Source organism: Elephas maximus, chromosome 4 (genome assembly GCF_024166365.1).
Source record: "Elephas maximus indicus isolate mEleMax1 chromosome 4, mEleMax1 primary haplotype, whole genome shotgun sequence".
Classification (NCBI taxonomy): domain Eukaryota; kingdom Metazoa; phylum Chordata; class Mammalia; order Proboscidea; family Elephantidae; genus Elephas; species Elephas maximus.
This window is the reverse complement of record NC_064822.1, coordinates 57732900-57753819: the sequence shown is the minus strand read 5'-3', so window position 1 is coordinate 57753819 and position 20920 is coordinate 57732900. Positions and strand designations below refer to the sequence as shown.

General features: G+C 40.6%; 1 protein-coding gene and 1 long non-coding RNA gene across 10 annotated transcripts in view; one reads left to right on the top strand and one right to left on the bottom strand.

The window, feature by feature from the left end:
* The window catches only part of LOC126076537 (uncharacterized), a 59336-nt gene extending 39389 nt beyond the window's left edge, over positions 1 to 19947 (bottom strand). Inside the window, exons 1-2 of one of the 2 annotated variants that reach the window (XR_007517482.1) lie at positions 19648 to 19947; positions 19385 to 19511 (exon numbers count right to left, since the gene is read on the bottom strand). This is a non-coding gene — a long non-coding RNA (uncharacterized LOC126076537). The remainder of the gene's footprint in view (positions 1 to 19384; positions 19512 to 19647) is intronic. The other variant, XR_007517481.1, reaches the window with a different exon arrangement.
* A 430-nt stretch (positions 19948 to 20377) lies between these two features.
* ERC1 (ELKS/RAB6-interacting/CAST family member 1) overlaps positions 20378 to 20920 on the top strand; it is a 530770-nt gene continuing 530227 nt past the window's right edge. For 7 of the 8 annotated variants that reach the window (XM_049885108.1, XM_049885107.1, XM_049885109.1 and 4 more), the window contains exon 1: positions 20378 to 20479. The gene's annotated coding sequence lies outside the window, so the exon portion shown is untranslated. The other variant, XM_049885106.1, reaches the window with a different exon arrangement.

Here is a 20920-nt window from a genome sequence, read left to right as displayed (position 1 = left end):
CTTAAGTGGGGGAAAAGACAGTCTCTTTAACAAATGATGTTGGCATAACTAGATGTTCATCTGCAAAGATAATACCTGGGTTCTTGTCTTGAGTAACTGGTTAGAAACCAAAACCCATTTCTGTCAAGTCAATTCCAACTCATAGCAACCCTGTAGGACACAGTAGAACTGCCCCATAGGGTTTCCAAGGCTGTAGTCTTTATGGAAGCAGATTGCCACATCTTTCTCCTGCAGAGTGGCTGGTAGGTTTGAACTGCAGACCTTTTGGTTAGCAGCCAAGTGCTTAACCACTGCACCACCAGAACTTCTTAACTGGAAGGAAGATGGTGCTTTTTACTGAAATGGGGAAGACAGGAGTAGGAGCAGGTTTGGAGTAAATCAAGAGTTCTGCTTGGCATATGTAAATGTTACCTCTTAGATATCCAGACGGAAAGGTCAACTTAATATGTGAATATGGAGTAAAGACAGAGGTCAGAACAAAAAGTACACATGTAGGAGTCTTTGGCATATAGATGATATTTAATATTAAAGATAACGTAACAACAGAATGTAGATAAAGGAGACAAGGAACTCCAAGACTGATGCCTGAGCACTCCAACATGTAGAGGCAAGACAGAGGAGGAGTAAGCAAAAAAAATCGGGAGGCGGGGGGGGGGGGGGGGGGAAGGCCAATGAGGTCAAGAAGAAAGCCAGAAAGGTATTTTTTTTCCAGAAGCAAAGAGAAGAAAATGTTTCAAGCTGGAGGGAATGGTCAACTTTATAGGATTGTGACAAGAAGTAGGGTAAGATAAGGCTGGAGAAGTACCCTGGTAAGAAAACTAGGATATTGATGACTCTGACAAGAGAAGTTTCATGAAGCCTTGAGTAGAATTGAGGGAATGGGGGGACGTGGAGAAGCAGTGATACTCTCCATAGACAACACTTTCAAAAGATGTCATGACAGTAATCAGGAATGGGCAATAATGGAGGGAGAAGTGAGGTCAAAGAACACAATTTTGAAGACAGATATTTCAGCATGTCTGTATGGGCTGTTCTTACTAGAATTAGGTAGTGTGAACGACTGGAACAAGAGTAGAGCAAATTTTTTAAAGAAAATTTTTTCATTTATTCAGCTAAAACTGTCTTAGTCTTTCATTTGAAATGTGTGGGTTCTTTCTGTTTGGCATAAAATGCTATATAATCTGTCAGTTCCAAATATCTCACCAGCCAAAAACTCACACAGAAATTGACAAGCTAATCCTAAAATTCATATGGAAATGCAAGGAACCCAAAATAGCCAAAACAAGCTTAAAAAAAGAACAAATTTGGAAGCTCATACTTTCCAATTTCAAAATTTTGTAAAAAACTGCAATAATCAAGACACTATGGTACTAGCATAAGCACAGACGTAAAGATCAATGGAATAAAATTGAGAGTACAGAAATAAACCGTTACATTTATGGGAAATTGGTTTTCACAAGGGCGCCAGACAGTTCAATAGAGAAAGAATACAGGTAGGCCCTGGCTCACAAATGCCCCACCTTATCTACAACTAGTGTTGTTGTTGTTAGGTGCTGTCGAGTCGATTCCGACTCATAGCAACCCTATGCACAACAGAACGAAACACTGCCCGGTCCTGAGCCATCCTTACAATCATTGTTATGCTTGAGCTCACTGTTGCAGCCACTGTGTACATCTACCTCGTTGAGGGTCTTCCTCATTTCCGCTGACCCTGTACTTTGCCAAGCATGATGTCCTTCTCCAGGGACTGATCCCTCCTCACAACATGTCCAAAGTGTGTAAGACGCAGTCTCGCCATCCTTGCTTCTAAGGAGCATTCTGGTTGTACTTCTTCTAAGATGGATTTGTTCGTTTTTTTGGTAGTCCATCTTCGCCAACACCACCATTCAAAGGCATCAATTCTTCTTTGGTCTTCCTTATTCATTGTCCAGCTTTCACATGCATATGATGAGATTAAAAATTCCATGGCTTCAGTCAGGAGCACCTTAGTCTTCAAGGTGACATTTTTGCTCTTCAACACTTTAAAGAGGTCCTTTGCAGCAGATTTACCCAATGCAATGCATCTTTTGATTTCTTGACTGCTGCTTCCATGGCTGTTGATTGTGGATCCAAGTAAAATGAAATCCTTGACAACTTCAGTCTTTTCTCCGTTTATCATGATGTTGCTCATTGGTCCAGTTGTGAGGATTTTTGTTTTCTTTATGTTGAGGTGCAATCCATACTGAAGGCTGTGGTCTTTGATCTTCATTAGTAAGTGCTTCAAGTCCTCTTCACTTTCAGCAAGCAAGACTGTGTCATCTGCATAATGCAGGTTGTTAATGAGTCTTCCTCCAATCCTGATGCCCTGTTCTTCTTCATATGCTCCGGCTTCTCATATTATTTGCTCAGCATAGAGATTGAATAAGTATGGTGAAAGAATACAACCCTGACGCACACCTTTCTTGACTTTAAACCAATCAGTATCCCCTTCTTCTGTTTGAATGACTGCCTCTTGATCTGTGTACAGGTTTCCCATGAGCACAATTAAGTGTTCTGGAATTCTCATTCTTCACAGTGTTATCCATAGTTCAACAATAAAAAGACAAATAACCGCATTAAAACTGAACAAAGTATTTGAACAGACATTTCTCCAAAGAAAATATACAAATGACCAATAGGCACATGAAAAGATGCTTGACATCATTATTCATTAGGGAAATGCAAATCAAAACCACAATAAGATACCATTTCATACCCACGAGAATGGCTATAATCAAAGAGACAGACAATAACAAGTGTTAGCAAGGTTGTGGAGAAACTGGAACCCTCATACATTGCTGGAGGGAATGTAAATGATGTAGCCACATTAGAAAACATTTTGGCAGTTCCTCAAAAAGATTAAACCTAGACCTTCCATATGGCCCAGCTCCACCCCTAGCTATCTACCCAACAGAAAACATGTGTCCACACAAAAACTTGCACATAAATGATTATAGCTGCATTATTCATGATAGCCAAAATGTGGGAACAACCCAAATATCCATCAACTGATGAGTGGATAACTAATATGTGGTATATCCATACAATGGAATATTATCCCACAGTAAAATGGAATGAAGTACTGATACATTTTCAACTTTAATGATGAACGAACCTTGAAATATTATGCTAAATGAAACCAGAAACCAGACACAAATGGTCACATATTGTATGATTTCATTAATAAGAAACGTCCACAACAGACAAGTCCCTAGAGACAGAGAGTAGATTAGCAGTTGCCAGGGACTGCAGGAGGGGGAAATAGGGAGTAAATTCTAATGCATACAGGTTTTTTATAGGGAGTATTGAAAATGTTCTGAAATTTAGTGATGATGGTTGCACAACCTTGTGAATATGCTAAAAACCACTGGATTGTACACTTCCAGTGTAGAATCTTATGGTATGTGAGTTATATCTCAACTTAAAAAAGATTTATTCATTTTGTTGCATGTAACTGTGGTTCATTCAAATCATTGTTGTAGATCATTCCGTTGAATGAATATAGCACCATTTATTTATCCATTCTACTCATGATGGACATGTTGGTTAGTTCCACTTTTTGGCCAGTGCTACTATAAACATTTAAAAATATATATCCTGATATACTGAAGCACTCATTTCTATACAGTGTAGACCTACAAGGTGTGCATATATTTAACTTAATAGATAATGCCAGATTGTTTTCTAAAGTGGTTGTATGAATTTATTTTCCTTTAGTCATGTATGAGAGTTTTGGTTGGTCCTCGTCCTTGTTGACACTAACGTGATAGTCAGCTTCTAGGATGGCCACCAATGATCCCAACATCCTTATATTCACACCTTTTGTAATTCCCTCTCCTTTAGTGTGGGCTGGTTCTAGAGACTCACTTCTAATGAGTAGAATATAGCAATCATGATAGATTATCAATTCTGAGGTTAGATTTAAGAGTCTGTGGCTTCCATCTTGGGCTCCCTCTTACTCTTACCCTCACTGACTCCCTTTGAGGGAAGCTAGCTGCCATATTGTGAGCTCCTTTTTGAAGAGGCTTATGTAAGAAAGAACTGAGGAAGGCCTCTGACCAACAGCCAGAGAGGAACTGAATCCTGCCAACAACTACATCAGTGAGCTTGGAAGTGGGTCCACCCCTAGTTGAGCATTCAGGTGAGAGAGCAGCACTAGCCAATACCTTGATTACAACTTTGTTAAAGACCTGGAGGCAGATGCATTCTGCTCAGCTGTGCCCAGATTCCTGACTCACAGAAACTGAGATGATAAATGTTTAAGTTGTGCTTAGTTTAAAAAAAAAATTTTATTGTGGTGAAATGTATGTAACAAAACATTTCAACTATTTTTACATGTGCAATTCAGTGACATTAATTACATTTACCATGTTGCACCATAATCACCACTAACCGTTTCCAAATATTTTTATCACCCTTAAGGAAAACTCTGTACCCCTTAAATAATGTCCTCATTTCCCCTCCCATCGCCCCTAGTAACTACTAATGAACTTTTTTCCCTATGTATTTTCCTATTCTCGATATTTAGTTTAAATGGGATCATATACCGTTTGTCCTTTTGTGTCTAACTTGCTTCACTCAGGATAGTGTTTTCAAGGTTCACGGTTGTTGTAGCATATATTAGAACTTCATTTCTCTTTATGGCCAAATAGTTTTCCTTTGTATGTGTATATACACACCACACATTTTATTTATCCATTCATTTGTCGATGGAGACTTGGGTTGTTTACACCTTTTGGCTATTATGAATAATGCTGCAGTGAAAATTGGTGAAAGTTGCTTAGTTTTGAGGTAATTTGCTGTAGAACAATAGATAAACAATAAAACTGATATTGTCTAACTTAAACTTTTGCCAATCTTAGTAGTATCACATTGCCAGAGTTTGAAAAGATATTCTTTACCAGTAAAGAAAAAAATTAAGACAATTAAGTTTTTTTGCTTATTTGCCGATCAGTTCAACAAAGATAAAAAGAGAGATTATATACAATGTTGGCAAAGGTATCATGTAAAAGCAACCTTCCTGAAAGGCAATTTGAATATTATTTAACCTAGCCTATTTTTTATTTACTTAAGGGAATTTGTCCTAAGGAAAAATAGTTGGACATGTATACAAACAAGTTCACACTCACACGAAAACTCACACACACACATACACAAACTGAAGTTATTTTCTGTAGCATTTTTTGAACCGGGAAAAATAGGAAAATGTATAAACAAACTCTAATCAAATGTATTTTTCTGGATTAATCCATTTGGAAGTTAATAGTGAAAAAGCTAATAATAGCTATTTCAAGAAATTGAAATAGCTACAATTAGCAGAAATATATTTAGTAGATTGAATTTACTATTTGGAACTATATGTAGCTGACTCATTCTACATAGTGCCTATTGCAACCCAAGAAGATCTTCCCACATCTACAAACTCTGTTTGATAACTCTCTGGAATGGCATCATTGTCTTTGTCAAAAACCTCTTCAGAAAGAGAAAAATTGATCAGCAGCACAGTTAAAACAGGTGGGGTCACTCATGGCCATGGACTTGTATACTACCACAGAATCAAGGCTGTGAGACTGAAGAATTAGATAAGGAAGGAAAAAGAGAGAAAGATGCCTAGAATTCTGATTGCATTTTTCCCCTTCTCAGTCTTTTCACCAATATTCTAAAGAAAAAAGTCAGACCAACACGGCTGTTAAAATCCACTCATACATTAACATGTTTTAGGTGCTGTGATTGGCACTGAGGACTAATCGAGAACCAGACCAGCTTAGTCCCCACCCTCTTTAAGCCAACAGTTGAGAAGGGAAGGTAAATTACAAGACTGCCGATATTATGAAAGGGATGTACTAGACCTAATCTGGTTTGGTAGGCTTCATTGAGGATGTGACATTTACTAGAGTTAGCTAGTCAGAGTGTTCCAGGAAGAGAGAACAGCAAGTTCAATATCTTGGAAGGAAGAGAAGATTCAGTGACTAAAAAATTCAAGTATTCAAATATTGCTGAAAGAACCTCACTACTTAAACAAATTCAGTATTGCTGAGTCAGAGAGGTCTAGGGGAAGTGTAGAGAGAGAGAAGCCTCGAAAAGAAGATGGGGGAATCATCTCCCTTACTGTAAATAGCTTGGAGTGATGAGTATGTCACTTAATAGGATATTTTTGGATGCTTCAAAGTACTTAAAATGACCTAAAATTGTTTATCTGTTTATGTGTTTACTGCCCATCTTACCCCATAGGAATGCAGGTTCAGTGAGGGCTGGTTGTTCTCCAGTGTCATGAGCTACACAAGGTACGTAATAGAAATTCAGTAAATATTTGTTGAATAAATGAAGGATTAGTGAAGTTTATGGAGCTTATCCACCACTTGTCTGTCAGTTTATTGTACTGTAGTGGCTTGCTTGTTGCTATGATGCTGGGAACTATGCCTCCAGTATTTCAAATACCAGCAGGGTCACCCATGGTGGATAGGTTTCAGTGGAACTTCTAGACTAAGACAGACTAGAAGAAAGGCCTGGCAATCTTCTGAAAATTATAAATTAGCCTATGAAAACCTTACAGGTTACAACAGAATATTGTCCCATATAGTGCTGGAAGGTGACACCCCCTTAGGTTGGAAAACCCTCAAAATACAAAAGGCTGCAATGAACGTGAGCATACTAATGACTGTGAAGATGGTGCAGGACCAAGCAATGTTTCACTCTGTTGTACGTGGGGTCACCATGAGTCATAGCCCACTAGATGGCAACTAACGACAACAACAAAATCTGGCAAATGTAAAATGAAGACACTATGTAAAAAGGCTTACTAGACATTATATAATTGTATATTGCTGATAATTTGATTCAGGATCTCTTGTTTTCATTCTATTGATTGAAACTGCACATCAGTGAGAACTGAGAAATATTTTTTTTTTATATCCCACCTTCACTTCCGGTGATATAATCCCAATCTAGTCTTTGCTTTTAGAGCCACGTTCCTTTTGGGGTTGTTTTATTATCTTTTTTGGCTAATTAGGATGGTCGCTGTTTTTTTATTTGCCACAATCTAATTGTTTTTTCAGTCAGTAAGATATCCATGGTTTAAAATAAAGAGAAAAATATTTATAACCAAAAATGAAGGAACATAAAAGACCTATACAAAGAAAACTACAAAATGCTACGCAAGAAACCAAGAGACCTACACAAATGGAAAAACATACCATGCTCATGGATCGGTAGACTCAATATCATGAAAAGGTCAGTTCTACTCAAAGCAATCTACAAATACAATGCAATCCCAAGCCAAATACCAACAGCATTCTTTAAAGAGATGGAAAAAATAATCATTGACTTTAAACGGAAAAGGAAAAGGCCCCAGACAAGCACCACGGAAGAAGAATAAAGTAGGAGGACTTGCACTACTTGACTTTAGAACCTACTATACAGCCATGGTAGTCAGAACAGCCTGGTACTGGTACAAAGACAGACACATTGACCAACGGAACAGAACTGACCCAGATGTAAATCCATCCTCCTATGGTCACCTGATCTTTGACAAAGGCCCGATGTCCATCAAATGAGCAAAAGACAGTCTTTTTAACAAATGGTGCTGGCAAAACTGAATGTCCCATCTGTAAAAAAATGAAACAGGATCCATACCTCACGCCATACACAAAAACCAATTCAAAATGGATCAAAGACCTAAATATAAAACCAAAAACAATAAAGATCACAGAAGAAAAAAATAGGGTCAATGCTAGAGGCCCTAAAATACAGGACACAAGCAGGATACAAGCCATAACTAACAATATACCAACACCAGAAGATAAGCTAGATAACTGGAATCGTCTAAAAATTAAACACTTACACTTATCAAAAGACTTCACCAAAACAGTAAAAAAAGAACTAAAGGACTGGGATAAAACTTTTGGCTGTGACAAATCCAATAAAGGTCTAATCTCTAGCATCTGCAGGAAAATCCAACACCTCTACAACAAAAAGACAAACAATTCAATTAAAAAATGGGTAAAGGACATGAACAGATACTTCACTAAAGAAGACATTCGGGCAGCTAACAGACACATGAGGAAATGTTCACGATCACTAGGAATTACAGAAATGCAAAACAAAACTACAATGAGATACCATCTCAACCCGACATTACTGGCAAGAATCAAAAAAACAGAAAATAACAAATGTTGGAGAGGCTTTGGGGAGATTGGAACTCTTATGCACTGCTAATGGGAATACAAAATGGTCCAACCATTTTGGAAAGCGATATGGCGCTTCTTAAAAAGCTAGAAATAGAACTACCATACAATCCAGCAATCCCACTTCTTGCAATATATCCTACAGAAATAAGAGCCATCACACAAATAGATATGTGCACACCCATGTTCACTGCAGCACTGTTCACAATAGCAAAAATATGGAAACAACCTAAGTGCCCATCAACAGATAAATGGATAAACAAACTATGGTATATACATACAATGGAATACTACACGATGATAAAGAACAATGATGAGTCTGTGAAATATCTCACAACACGGATGAATCTGGAGGGCATCATGCTGAGTGAAATAAGTCAGTCACAAAAGGACAAATATTGTATGAGACCACTAGTATAAAAACTCATGAAAAGATTTACACACAAAGAGAAATGATCTTTGATAGTTATGAGGAGTGGGGTTGGAAAAATACTGAACAGACAATAGATAAGTGGTAACTTTGGTAAGGAGTAAGACTGTATATACAATACTGGAGAAACCAGCAAAACTTGTCCAAGGCAAGGTCGTGGAAGCTCCAATAACACATCTAAACTCCCTGAGGGACCGCATTACTGGGCTGAGGGAAGGAGACCATGATCTCGGGGAACATCTAGCTCTATTGGCATAACATAGTTTACAAAGAAAATGTTCTACATCCTACTTTGATGAGTATCATCTGGGGTCTTAGAAGCTTGTGAGCAGCCATCTAAGATACTCCACTGGTCCCACCCCATCTGAAGCAAGAGAGAATGAAGAAAACTAAAGACATAAGGGAAAGAGTAGTCCAAAGGACTAATGGACCACAAGTACCACAGCCTCTACCAGACTGAGCCCAGCAAAACTAGGTGGTGCCTGGCTACCACCACCAACTTCTCTGAAAGGAATCACAATAGAAGGTCCCAGACACAGCTGGAGAAAAATGCAGAACAAAATTCTAACTCACACACACACACAAAAACCAGACTTAACTGGCCTGACAGAGACTGGAGAAACCCTAAGAGTATGGCCTCCAGAACCCCTTTTAACTTGCTACTGAAGTCACTCCTGAGGTTCATCCTTCAGCCAAAGATTAGACGGGCCCATAAAACAAAACAAGACTAAATGGGTACACCAGCCCAGGGGCAATGACGAGAAAGCAGGAGGGGACAGGAAAGCTGGTAATGGGGATCCCAAGGTCGAGAAGCGGAGATTATTGACACATCATGGGGGTAGCAGCCAATGTCACAAAACAATATGTGTATTAATTGCTTAATGAGAAACTAATTTGTTCTGTAAAACTTCATATGAAATACAATTAAAAAAAAAAACGAAGAGACAATTCTTTTTTCTAAAAGCCTTCCTAAGATTCCTGCAGTTTCAAAGTTTGGTCTATTAGGAATAGTGGTTGACAAAGATAATTATTTCTTAGGCTAAAATGACAACTGGAAAGAATAATAAAAAATTACAACTGTGGTATATTGATTTAGAAAGGCAGTTGGGCGTGGGCATTTGGGAGGAGGTGGTTGCAAATGGTAGTTTAGAATAGCATTTGGGAGTAGGTGGTTCATGAGACAAGGCAATATCTGAAGAAAATGAACTAACAACTGAGTTATTTTGGGTAGGATATCAGAGCAATTTAAATGTTACATTAACTGCTTCATCAATAATTAAAGTCAGATGCCTTCCTTGCTGAGACTTTGCACCTATATATGATTACATATAACTATGCATTCTCTATGAAAATATAACTGCGTGAAGTATACTTAAGAAGGCTTATATAAGCAATATTTATATGCCAGAAATCTATACCTGTTTGCATTATACATTTAGAGGTAGTAGCTGGCTCTTAAGTCAAGGTGTATATATGTAGAAGTAGGTTTATGTGCACAAGTCACCCATTAGGTTTATGTGCACAAGTCACCCATTTTTTCATAGATTAAAAAAAAATCTTTGCATATGCAAAATACAGGTTTTAAAATCTGAGCAGCAAGTTCTTTTGGTTGGAGAAGAAGGAAAACGAATCTAACTCTTTACTTTTATTGAGACCTAACATTTCTCTTGTGATGACTGAAGTAATCAATACGTATGTTCATTTAATCAACATTTTATTTTGACTCATACTGTTAGAAAACATTATGAGGAGGGGCATGCTAGTTTAACAAAGGCATAGTCTTTAAGAGAGAAAAGATTGCCTTTTCCCCAATATAAAAATTCTATGAGTAAGAGAAAAGCTAATGAATAGGACTTAGAACCTTGAACTTGGGAGAGTCAGATGACAATCTATGGAGGAAAATCAGCAGCAGCATTCAGTGTAGGTCCATAAATTCACCTTTAATTATGGGCAGCTAAGAATAATAATAGGTCAGAGCCAAAAAAGTGAAAAAGCCTTTTTGGGAAACCCCATGAGTGAGATTTTAATCTTTTTTAAGTACTACTTTTATTTATTTATTTTACATTACATTATATTATTTATTTATTTTAAATTATTACTAATACTTTTCATGGTTATAAGTAACTGTAATTATCTAGCAACCATTAAATAACTAATAATGATTATAAATAAATATGGAAAAATAATTAGTTTTGCTAGTCTTTCCTATAAAACTTGGGAAAAAGTTTAAAAGTATAATGCCAGTAGGAGGATCATGTAACTGGTACCCTCTGCATAGTTGGTTTAATTGTTTTGTACAGCAATTTGGAAATTTTTATTAAAAGCCAAAAAATATTTTTACCTTCTGGTTCAATAATCCTGCTTTGGGAATATATGCAGAGGAATTAATCATAAAACATGGAAAGGAGTTGTATGCACAAAGCTTGAAGCAACCTAAATGTCCAATATTGTTTGAGCATTCATTTAATCACTCAGAAAACTCTTTTTGAGTACCTACTAAGTTCCAAGCACTAGGGGTACAATGGAATAAAAGAGAGTCCCTGTCCTCTGGAACTTCATTTCAGTGGGGAAGGTAGAAAATAAATGAACAAGCATACTATACACAAATATACAAAAACTACATATATAGTGTGTCAGAAGCAGAAAAATAAAACCATTTAAGGGGGACAGGGAGTATATGGGAGGTAGCTGTTTTGTATAGGGAGGTCAGGGAAGGCCTCACAGATGGTGACATTTGAGACCTGAAGGAAGTGAGGAAGCAAGCCTTGGAGCTATCTGGCAGAAGATTGTGCCCATCAGAAGAAGCAAGTCTTGAGGTGGAAGCATGGTTGGCATGCTCAAGGGACAGCAAGGAAGTCAGTGGAACTAGAGCTGAATGAGGTTAAAAAGTCCATGAGGGGGTAAAATCTTGCAGGCCATTACAGGGGTTATAAGATTTTGTATTTTACTGAGTAAGACTGGAAGCTATTGGAGGGTTTTGAGCAAAGAAGTGATGTAACATGACCCAGTTTTTAAATAGATGGAAGGAGGCAGGAACTGGAGAAAGCATGGAGACCAGTTAGGAACCTACTGAAATAATCCAGGCAAGAAATGATGGTGGGTTGGGACAGTGTGGTAATGATGCAAGTGGTGAAAGTGGTTGGATTCTGGACATAATCTGAAGGTAGATCAGACAGGATTTATTAATAAACAATGTGAGATGTGAGAAGAGAAGAGTTAGCAATACTGTGACATATTTGGCTAAAGTAACTGAAGGATGGAGTTGCCATCTACTGAGATGGCCAAGATGTAGGAAGAGCAAGTTTGGGGATAGAAATCAGAAGTCTGTGTTTGAATGTGTTAGATTTCAGATACATTTTAGACAGCTGTGGCAGAAGGTTGGTGTCCCACCCATACACCTTGCCTGTACCACATCAGTGCACTCTGACAGCCTGATCTCCAACGGCTAGCACCTCCATTTCCTGGCCTGGGGACTTTACCAAACTAACCAAACCAAACCCATTGCTGTCAAGTCAATTCCGACTGGTAGCAACCCTGGAGAATTGAGTAGAACTGCCCCGTAGGGTTTCCAAGGAGTGGCTGGTGGGTTTGAACTGCTGACCTTTTGGTTAGCAGCTGAACGCTTTCTCCAACTGAAACAATCATGAAAAACAAAACAAAAGGCAGGGGGATTTCCCCCTCTAATAAGAGGGAACTAGAAAAGGAGAAGCTCTCTGCCCTCCCTTGAACCCTGCTTTCTGACTTTGAATGCCTTTGTTTGAGAATCTGATGATTGGTGGTGTTGCACCTGTCAGGGAAACTCAGGAGAATTAAAGAGAGGCCAACTCAGAGCCCTGGTGTAGAAATGAACCAGGTCTAGCAAGCACCTACTTCTGGGATGCCTGCTCTATGAGCGAAGCAAACCCTTCTTATTTAAGCCACTGTAAATCAGGTATTTACTTAGAGTTGAAAGCATTTCTAACTGATTCACTGCCCAAGGATAATAATAGCTAACACTATCAAGTGCTCATTATATAATAAATGCTTACTATTCTAAGCACTTTACATGTATTTTCTCATTCAATCCTATCAGTAACTTTGTGAACTAGTTACTATTATTATCTCACTTTAGATAAGGAAATTGAGGCATGGTGAGGTTAAGTCACAATATGAACAGTCTGACTCTAGAGCCCTTGCCCATAATTACTCTGCCATACTGCCTTTCAATATTTGTGGTTCTATAATTTGAAATAATGGAGTCCCTGGGTGGTGCAAATGGTTAAGCGCTGGACTACTAACCAAAAGGTTGGTGGTTCAAATGCAACAAAAGCCACCTCGGAAGACAGGCTTGTGATCTGCTTCTGCAAGGTCACAGTCTTGAAAACAGTATGGAGCAATTCTACTCAACATACATGGGGTTGCCATGAGCTGGAATCAACTTGACAGGAACAAACAACAACAATTTGAAATAAAACTATGACTATAAACTTTACTTATTGTGGCAAATTATTTTTCCACTATACAATATAGATATTTATCAGGTATCAAAAACTTCAGATACAAAGGTTAAGATAGATACTATTGTATATGCCTAAACAATGATGGAAAACCACTCTCATATTCTTTCCTGCAATTTTGAATTTAAAATGCTTTAACAGATACTTAAAACAAGTTTAGTTATTTTGTCATTATGTAAAAAAAAAAAAGTATTTAATAAAGGAGGATCTAAAACTATTATGCCAAAATTCTCATGGACTCCAGACTTTCTGGAGCCATGGAGGCTGGTTGAACCCCTGAAACTATTGTCCTGAGATATGTTAATGGGAGAGAAACAACTCAGAAAAGAAAGATGAGAATGGTTGCACAACTTGAAGAATGTAGTCGATGTCAGTGAGTTGTATGTGCAGAAATTGCTGAATTGGTGTTTGTTCTGTTGTGTATATTCTCAACAACACAATAAAAAAAACAAAAAACTATTACTCCAGCCAGTATGCCTCATTCATTTACAAGTCTTAAACCAGAAGTGGATGATGTCAAATGAAATTTGGAAATAGGAGAAGGGTACACAGAAACATGATGTTGACCTCACTTCCCATACCCGCTACTGACATAGTTGTCTGCTCCTATTTATAGCAAAAATCCTCTAAAGACAGCAAAATAAGATGGTGCCCAGCTACCACTGCTGACTGCTCTGACAGGGATCACAATAAAGGGTTCCGGACAGAGCTGGAGGACAACGTAGAACAAAATTTTAACTCACACACACAAAACAGACGAGACTTACTGGTCTGACGGACTGGAGAAAAACTCTTAGAGTATGGCCCCCGGACACCCTTTTAACTCAGTACTGAAGTCATTCCTGAGGTTCACCCTTCAGCCAAAGATTAGACAGACCCATAAAACAAAATGAGACTAAATGGGCACACCAGCCCAGGGACAAGGATGAAAAGGCAGGAGGGGACAGGAAAGCTGGTAATGGGGAACCCAAGGTCGAGAAGGGGAGAGTGTTGACATGTCATGGAGTTGGAAACCAATGTCACAAAACAATATGTGTATTAATTGTTTAATGAAAAACTAATTTGCTCTGTAAACCTTCATCTAAAGTACAGTTAAAAAAAGAATTGTCCAAAGAATTGCTAATATTCACAACCTGTATTTCCAGCCATCCCATTCTCTCTCGAACCAATCAATCCAACCTGTGAGTCAACAAACTGCTCTTGTTAAGGTCCCTAATGATGTCCACATCACTAAATCCAATCTCAATTCTTAATTCTCATCTTATTGACTTACCAGCCACACATGACATAGTCCTTAGTCTCCGTTGCTGGCTCTTCCTCATCTCACTGGTTTCTAACCATAGGAAGTTTCAGTGCTTGGACTTGTCTACCTGCATTCACATCTTTTGCATGTCTGCATCTTGGTTTATAGTTTTAAATGCTTTGGCAGATTAAAGACAGCTATGAATTCTTTGACACACTTCCCACCGAGAGATAGGGATTTGTGTTCCCTTTGGGTAGTCTCTGTGACTGTTTTGACTAATGGCAAATATGAAAATATACCAGTTTCTGGGTCTTAACAAACCAGCAGCTTCTATTTCATGTCTTTTGGAACATTCTGGGAGCCCTGAGCAACCACGTAATCCATCACCCTAGAAAGACCACATGGAGGCATTCTGGTCAACAGTTCCAGCTGAGTCCAGCCTTCCAGCCATCCTGCCAAGGTGTCAGGTGAGAGAGTAAAAGCCACTTGCACCCTCCAGATTAGCCCATCTGGCAGATAATACCAGGGAGTAGCCTCAGGCAATGCCATGTATAACAGAATTGTCCAGTTGAGATAGGCTCAAACTTCTGATTAACAAAATTGTGAGCTTTAATAGTTTTTAACTACTACAATTTAGGATAATCTGTCTTGTTGCAGTAGATAATCAGAACAAACGCCATCTTTTTGCTGAGGACTCACAAATTGCCTGAACCTCTCCTCTGAATTTTAGACTCCTATCTAAATGCATATTTGATATTTCCAATTGGACATTGTCATATTTTGGATTCTTTCAGAAGTGGATACTGAAACAAGGTATCTTAGTCATCTAGTGCTGCTATTACAGAAATACCAAAAGTAGATGGTTTTAACAAAGAGAAATTTATTTTTTTACAGTCTAGCAGGCAACAAGTCCAAATTTAGGGCATCAGCTCCAAGGGGAAGGCTTCCTCTGTCGGCTCTAGAGGGAAGTCCTTCTCATCAATCTTCTGGTCAAGGAGCTTCTCCTCACAGGAACTCCGAGTCCAAAGGACCCGCTCTACTCCCAGTGCTGCTTTCTTGGTGGTATGAGGTCCCCCACTCTCTGCTCGCTTTCCTTTCATCTCTTGTAAGATAAAAGGAGGTGCAGGCTATACCCCAGGAAAACTCCCTTTACATTGGATCATGATGGGACCTGAACAAGTGTGTTACATCCCACCCTAATCCTCTTTAACATAATCTAATCTTGCCTCATTAACCACAGGCAGAGATTAGGATTTACGACACATAGGAAAATTATATCAGTCCCAAAATGGAGGACAACTACACAATACTGGGAATCATGGCCTAACCAAGTTGACGCGTATTTTGGGAGGGCACATTTCAATCCGTGACCCTATGTTTGAGCCCATTGTTGCAGCCATTGTGTCAATCCATCTCATTGAGGGTAGGACCTTCTCTTTATCTTTAGAGTTCTAAAATTTCACAAGATTGTGTGTTTTTTCTTTATTTTGCTCTGCACTAGGTAAGCCCTTTCAGCTTGAAGACATGTATCTCCCTTCAGCTCTGGGAAATTTTCTTCTATTACTTTTTGGGCAATTTTTTCTCCTTCATTTATTTTATTTTTCTTTCTAGTGTAAGACTAGTCCTGTTGAATTGACCCTCTATTTTTCTTGTATTTTCTCTCACAATGTTCGTCACTTTGCATATTTCTTCTCTGTTCTTTGATATTTAATAGACATTTTATCTTCCACACTTCAATTGACTATGTTGTTGCTAGGCACGGTCAAGTCTGTTCCAATTCATTGTGACCCTGTGTACAACAGAACAAAACACTGCCTGGTCCAGTGCCATCCTCACAATCATTGTTATGCTTGAGCCCATCACTGCAGCCACTGTGTAAATCCGTCTTATTGAGGGTCTTCCCCTTTTTTGCTGACCCTCTAATTTACCAAGCATGACATCCTTCTCCAAAGACTGGTCCCTCCTGATAACATGTCCAAAGTACGTGAGAGGAAGACTTGCCATCCTCACTTCCAAGGAGCCTTCCAGCTGTACTTCTTCCAAGTCAGATTTGTTTATTCTTGTGGCAGTCCATTGTATATTCAACATTCTTCACCAACACCATAATTGAAGGGCATCAGTTCTTCTTTGGTCTTCCTTATTCATTTCCCAGCTTTCACATGCATTTGGAAACCAAAAAACCCATTGCTGTCAAGTGGATTCAGACTCATAGCAACCCTGTAGGACAGAGTAGAACTGTCCCATAGGGTTTCCAATGAATGGCTGGTGGATTCGGACTGCCAACCTTTTGGTTAGCAGCTGTGCTCTTGAACAATGCACCACCAGGGTTCCACATACATATGAGGCAATTGAAAATACCATGACTTGGGTCAGGTGCACCTTAGTCCTCAAAGTGACATCTTTGCTTTTTAGCATTTTAAAGAGGTCTTTTGCAGCAGATTTGCCCAATGCAATACATCATTTGATTTCTTGACCGCTGCTTCCATGGGAGTTGATTGTGTATCCAAGCAAAATGAAGTCCTTGACAATTTCAATATTTTCTCTATTTATCATGATGTTGTTTATTGGTCTAGTTGTGAAGATTTCTGTTTTCTTTATATTGAGGTGCAATCCAAACTGAAGGCTATAGTCTTTGATCTTCATCAGTAAGTTCTTCAAGTCCTCTTCACATTTCAGCAAGCAAGGTTATGTCATCTGCATATCATAGTCAGTTGGCTATAGTTTTAGCAATTTCTTATTTGAACACCCACTTTCATTCTTAGATTGTTATTTCATCATAGTACGGTATTTTTGTTTCATAGATGCAATATAAATCTATGACAGTACTAACTAGTTTTTTTTTTTTTTTAAGTTCTCTGAACCTCCTTTTTCCTCTATGGTCACATTTTCTATTTACCCCACCTGTGATCATTAAGGTTGTGTGTCAACTTGGGTGGACCATGATTCTCAGTGGTTTGGCAGTTACGATGTAGTTTGGCAGTTGTATGATGATGTAATCACTTCCATGATGAGATCTGATATAATGTGATCACCTCCATGATGAGATCTGTTGTGAGTAGCCAATCAGTTAAAAGGAAGTTTCCTTGGGGGTGTGGCCTGCATCCAATATAGGTAGACTTTCTGGCAAAGCTCGTGGACTGTTGCTTGCTCTGGATCCTGTAGCTGGCTCCCGTTTGTCCGGCCTCTGGTTCTTGGGACTTGAGCTAGCAGCTTACCTACCATCTTGCCTGCCAGTCTTGGGATTCTTCAGTCTTTGCAGCTTGTGAGCCAGATCCCTGCTGTCTGTCCTGCCAATCTTGGGTTCTACAGCCCCCGCAGCTACAGGAGAAGCCTCCAGCCTGACCCATGGACTTGAACTTTCCAGCCTCTACAACTGCATGAACCATTTCCTTGATATAAATCTCTCTATATATTTATATACTTTACTGGATTTGCTTTATTAGAGAACCTAGCCTAAGACACCACCCCATCTTTTAAATATCTAATGATCCTTAGTTGTCTGTTCATATTTAAGATGAGGCAATTAATGCTGATTAGGAGTCTTGTGAACTTGTGAGGGTCTTGCCAACTCACTCAACTTTACTTTAGGGTGAGTGAAAAGTAAACCACCTATTATGCCAGAGTGAAGAATGCTTTACTCTTAGCATTTACTCATAATAATTGCCCAAGTCCTCCCCCAGAGAGTCTGACAGCTCTTGATTAGTAGCCTTCAGTAAAAGCTTGGGTATTGTATGAGATATGGAGAGTTCTGCTGTTCTGTACCAAAAAAAAAAAAAAAAACAACCAAAGCCACTGCCATTGAGTTGATTCTGATTCACAGTTACCCTATAGGACAGAGTAGAACTGCCCTCTAGGGTTTCCAAGGCTGTAATGTTTATGGAAGCAGATGGCCACAGCTTTCTTCTGCAGAGCAGCTGGTAGGTTCAAACCACTGACCTTCTGGTTAACAGCTGAGCACTCTAACCACCGCACCACCAGGGCTCCTTCTGTTCCATATACAGACTTTTACTTAGATTCTCTGTTTTCAGCCTGCTTCTTACTCTTGCTCTCTTGTCCGTGTCTCTAAATCTCAGTCTCTCTAAAGTACTTCTAGGTCAGGCCTCCTTTGGCTCTAACATTTCTCTCCATGGTTTTCTTTGCTTTGTTTAATCATATTACATTCACTTTCTGTATATGAAATTAAAACTTTTTTTTTCTTTTTCTGATGTCCCCTGAATTGGGTTGAATAATGTTCCCAAAGATTCATGTCCATCCAGAACCTGAGACTCTGATATTACAGTATTCCTGTGTATAACTTAGTGCTTAGCATCTTAACTCTCCAGATCCACGCAGTTTAGGGATATGATGGACCTCAGACATCTAGTTCAAACCCCATTTTACAACTGAGAAAAGCAGGGCCTGAAGTAAAGTGATTTGCCCAAGGTCACACAATTAGACAGTGACAAACCGGAGAGTAAAAAGATATATTAACTCCTGGTTCACTTGCCTTCTTACCTTACACACTGTTGGGGAGTACCCTGATGGGCAGATCAAGATTTTGATGAGAAAGTCTTGACAAAGAGTCAAAGAAGGATAGTTTTTACTGCGTAAATAGTCAGATGTCCAAGCGAACGAAATATATTAGGATGATTATTTGATGATTATTCGGCAGCTATATAACCTTCTTCTCTGGCAGTACATAGGCTAACAATTGGTAGCCATATGTCAGATGTACTGAAGGGGGAGACTGTACAGCAGGGCCAGGAACTGCAATGATCTAAGTGTACGATGACCCTGGGAAGGGACAATTAGAGTGGCTGAATGTGAATACCGAGGAGAGAGGGGAAAATGTTGGAGGGATTATGGGGGTCGGTAAACTGGTTAATTACGAGGTGGGGAGAAAGGAGTGAGAGGGAGGGGTAAAACTCCTCCCCTCTCAAGGGCATTTTAAATTATTTGAACAAGCACTGCAGGGCTGGGAATAAATAGAGTTCACACCACTCTTACTTCCTCGGTTTAGAGATATTTTACCTACCTTCTTAAATTAATGGCTGCAGCTACTCTCTTTGCATGACTCTGATGAAAGAAAACCGACTGCCATTCAGTCTAAGAAAATCGAGTTGCCTGAAATAAGGCACCAGTTGTTTGGTAGACTCTCCTAGCTGTTAAGAGGACCAAATAAAACTGTTAACGTAGCACAGTATTTGGCACATAGCACGGGGGTGAATGTAAGCATTGATTTCCGCCCACACTCTGCTCTCCTCCCCTGGCATAATAACTACAGAAAAACTCACGTACACTGGCGGTGAGTCTTCTGAGATGCCCAAGTTCTTTCCCTAGAGTCGTGTGGACAGCCCGGAGTTTCTCAGCTTGTATTACTACCTTCTGCGGCCACATTTCGGAAAAGCTAAGGGTGGGGGGAAAAAATGCAACCCCTCTGGGACAAAGGGTGCCCACTGCAGAAGTGGGAGCCCAGCTGTGAATCTACTGACAACCCCAAAGCTACTCCCTAAGGCGGTGGCGGTCCCAGGGTTTGTGTAACGGGCCCTGCGAATGAGGGAGAGGGTGGGGCGTCTCTGAGGTTTGGAAAAAAGACAATTCCCGTCTTCGGGCTTCCAGGCCATTCACTTCCTACGGCAAGCAGAAGGAGACAAATGCCGCCTTTCCTCACTCCCACCTACCGCCTTTTCTCAGAGCCTGCTCTCCCTTTACCCTCCCTCGGCCACAGTGTGTGTGTGTGTGTATGAACGTATGCGAGTACGCTCGCGCTCTTTACTCTGCTTCCGCGCGGAGGTACCGCCGAAGACCTGAATCACTCCCTCTTCCTATCCCCTAACCCGCCTTCCCCCGGAAGGCGCCGGGAGGCCTGCGGGCTTCCGAATCGCGCTCCCGGGAGGGTGAGGGAAAGGGAGGTAATCGGGCGGGGAGGAGGTGGGGCAGCTCGTGGCGTCTCCCGACCCGGGGGACTGTGGGCGGGGCTAGGTGTCGCGCAGGGGGCGGGGCGCAGTGACGTCGGCGGGCGCCCGGACGGTGCTGTGGCGGTGGCGGCGGCGGCGGCGGCGGCGGTAGTGGTGGTGGCGGCAGCGGTGTCGGAGCTCGGGCGGCAGCGGCAGCAGCAGCTCAGAGGAGGGTGAGACGACCGAGATAGCGGCAGCTTGGAAGTCGGGCGGGACCTAGAGCTTCCCGCCTGTCCCTGGCGCTGGGGCTTTCGCCGTTTCTTACCCGGCTTCTTTCTTACGGCCCTGGCTAGGGCAGGGCAGAGCGCCCCCGGGGAGGGGCGGAGCCGTAGGTGAGGCTTCAGGACCCCCTCCCCCTTCTCTCTACGGGGGTGTGTGGGGCTGGAGAGCTCCGGGGGGGGGCGGACCCCACCCTAACCCACCCCAGCCCACCGGCGGGCTCCACCCAGCCGAGCTTCGGGATTGGGCGGGAGCTGAGGCGACAGATGTGGAGAACCGGGGGCAAGAGGTGGGAGTCTGGAGATGGGGGCTCGTCTGGAGATGGGGGCTCTGGGCGCTTGGCGAACGGGGGGTTTATGAGGCGTGATGCTGCGGGCGAGGTAGTGGGGAGATGG